The sequence below is a fragment of the Microtus ochrogaster genome, chromosome 4 (assembly GCF_000317375.1).
Source record: "Microtus ochrogaster isolate Prairie Vole_2 chromosome 4, MicOch1.0, whole genome shotgun sequence".
Classification (NCBI taxonomy): domain Eukaryota; kingdom Metazoa; phylum Chordata; class Mammalia; order Rodentia; family Cricetidae; genus Microtus; species Microtus ochrogaster.
In genome coordinates this window covers 5,518,690-5,521,977 of record NC_022011.1, presented here as the reverse complement: position 1 = coordinate 5,521,977, position 3,288 = coordinate 5,518,690, and the positions used below count along the sequence as shown (strand labels likewise).

At 41.6% G+C, this 3,288-nt stretch overlaps 1 protein-coding gene and 1 pseudogene across 1 annotated transcript in view; one reads left to right on the top strand and one right to left on the bottom strand.

Moving 5' to 3' along the window:
• Positions 1-2,906, top strand: part of LOC101992918 — a 3,612-nt pseudogene extending 706 nt beyond the window's left edge.
• Kctd19 (potassium channel tetramerization domain containing 19) overlaps positions 1-3,288 on the bottom strand; it is a 35,351-nt gene that overhangs the window by 21,205 nt on the left and 10,858 nt on the right. The gene's annotated exons all lie outside the window — the stretch shown is intronic.

Genomic DNA, 3,288 nt, shown 5'->3' with positions numbered 1-3,288 from the left:
AAAAAAAAAAAAAAAAAATAAGGAGAAAGACATACAAAAACATGATCCCAACAGAATTAGCATTGTTATAAGAACAGATCAACAAACACTCTAACTTTGTCTGGAAATGTTAGGGTAGGCTTCCTACAGGCTACATTTATAACAAAATATAAAACGGAGTGCAGGGGCATAGAAAGTAAGCATATGGGATACTTAGGGGTATGATTGAACTTGAGTTGTGTGTGTGTGAGTGTGTGAGTGTATGTACACATATGTACATGACTGTGGATACATATTTGTGATATGAGCCGTTATGAGCAGGTGGACCAGTCTGTGGGACCCTTGAAGCCACTTCAAGGACTTTACACTTGAGTTGCCCACTTATCCATTGTTGCCCATAAGCCGCATTGTTGGAATGACTATCTGCCATTTACATATTCTTCTCCAAGATCACAAGGTAGTCTGTCTCACATCAGAATAGGAAATGTGAGGCTGCCACTGTCATCATTCATGTAATCAACACAAAAACTCCCTGACTCCCTTAAACACAAGGAATATTTGGATTGTTTACTGGTAGCAGATTGCTGGCAAATAGAACAACTATGGTTCAAACTTTGAGGTTCCCAGAAAGCAGTGCAATAGGAAAAATTGGGCTAAGGTGTAGTTTAGTGGTAGAGTGTTTGTCAGCATGAGTGAAGCCTTATATCCAGTCTTCAGCGGGCTTCACAGGCCTGTAAAAGTGAACCAATACTCTGCACTGAACCTTAAACTCCTGTGAGTGACCCTGAAGAGAAAGTTCACGTTCTTCTGGAGCGGCTGTGACTCCTAATCAGTCTGATGGCAAGCGATAGGCTCAGAGCAGGTTAAATTTAAGAGGGCTTCTCAAATTACACAGGGAGTTTTAGGAAACCTAAGGATGTTTATGTGCGGACTGGCAACGGCTACTTTATATCTCCCCTGTGAATAACATACAACATTCCAAAACTTTCAGGTTCATAAGTTTACATATGAGCTTTGATGACTCCCAGATTCTGTTTCTAGTCCCAAGTGTTCCCATGAACTCCAGATCTGTATATCCAGTGACTCGTCGCTCTCTCCACTTGGATTTACCATCTTTTCACTGTTTCTCCAGCTTGACATTGTTGATCTTAACTTGCGATCCCTGCCTCTTAAATGTTCACATCGCTTAGAATTCACCATTTACATGATTGCTCGGAGTAGAAACATAAGTTGTCCATTCTTTCTTTCTTTTCCTTTTTTTTTTTTTTTGTTTTTCAAGACAGGGTTTCTCTGTAGCTTTGGAGCCTGTTCTGAACCTGGACCTAACTTTTGTAGCCCAGGCTGGCCTCGAACTCACAAAGATCCGCCTGCTTCTGCCTTTTGAGTGCTGGGATTAAAGGCGTGCACCATCACTGCCTGGCTGTCCATTCTTTCATGTCCTGCATCCCATTCATTAGCAAATTCATCAAGGCATATCCAGGATTTAAATCGTTTCTATCACCACTCAAGACCAAGCCCTCATTGTCTTTCATGTGGATCAGCGGTTCTCAGACTGTGGGTTATGACCTCTCTGGGGGTTGAACGACCCTTTCACAGGAGTTGCCTAAGACCATCTGAAAACACAGATACTTACATTACAATTCATAACAGTAGCAAAACTGCAGCTATGAAGCAGTGATGAAGATAATCTTATGGTTGGGGGCACCACAACCTGAGGAACTGTATTAAAGGGTCACAGTGTTAAGAAGGTTGAGAACCACTGGTCTGGGTCCTGCTGGAGCTTCCTAGCTAATCTTCCTGCTTCTTCCCTTGCCCCTATTGAATGTAAGCCAGGAGTAAACACATTTTTTTCCCTTGTGAGAGGCCAGAAACTAAATATTTTAGACTTTGCTAGCCATATGGTCTCTGTCAATTCAAATACTCAACTCTTTTGTAGTTCAAAAACAGCCGAAAACAATATACAAACAGACGAGCATGGCTCTATTCCAATGAAACTTTAGCAATGAGCACTGAAATTTGACTTTCAAATTTGAAATTTCAGTCACGAAAATTTAAAAAAAACCATGCTTAGCTCATGGGCTATACACACACACACACAGGAGTGGATGGGATTTGGTCCATGACTTACATAGTTTATAGACTCTGATATATTGTCAAGCCAGCAGCCACTGATTTTTTTCCTTACAACTTTATTTTCAAGATTTCTTTACTTATTTTTTATTTGCACATGTGTTCCTGTATGGATTTATGTGCATCGTGTGCATGCAGGAGTCAGAGAGGTCAGAACAAAGTGTCAGATCCCCAGGCACTGGAGTTACAGGTGGTTGTATGCAAGTACGTGGGTGCTGGGAACTGAACCTGGGTCATCTGGAAGAGCTTAGCAAGCACTTGTAAGCACTGAGTAAGCACTACTGCCCATTTCTCTGACCCCAACAACTTTATTTTACATACTAAAGACTCACATTTAGGAAAACTGGAGAACAAATCCAGGCCTTGTGCGGTTCTAGGCAAGCATTCTAATACTAAGCTACAACCCCAGCCTTATCTCCAGTTCCTCTACAGCCTTACTGGATTACTCGATTTAGTCTTGAACTTGAGACCATCCTGTTCGGCTCTCCAGATAGCTGGGGTTAAAGACCTGTACCACCTGGCCCAGCTAAAGCATGCCAGCTTAAAGGGCACAGTTCACTGGGGTTTGGTAAGTTTGCATTCCTGTTCAACCATTACCACTATCTATTTTGGTGCCCCAGAAAGAAACCTTGCACTCTGAATTGCTATTGTCTGTTTTTTATCCAACCTATCCTTCCTATGCCACAACCCAGTCCTGAGTAGTCACTAAATCTAATTTTTTTCTCTATAAATTTCTCTTATTCTATCTCTCACTCTCACTTTTCCTTTATTTCTAGATGAGGAAGTGTTTATTTTGATCCACAGTACAAGTTACAGTGCATCATTGTGGGGAAGTCACAAAGCCAAGAGCTCAAAACAGCTGGGCACATTGCACCCATAGTCAAAAGGCACAGAAGACTGAATTAATGTAGGCATTCTTCTTCTTTAGTCTCTTGAGATCTCATTTTGTGGCCAAGACTGGCCTCGAACTCACAATTCTTCTGTCTTAGCATCCAAGTTCTGGGATTATAGGCACAAGCTACCACATCCAGAAATGGCATAGAAACAACCCTAAAATAGACTCATTCTACCTATAATTATGTAGGTAGAATCAGGACTGCGGATATGGCTCAGGGGTACAGTGCTTGCCTAACATCCAAAAAATCTGTGTTTAATGTCAAGTACTGAAAATGGAGGGGG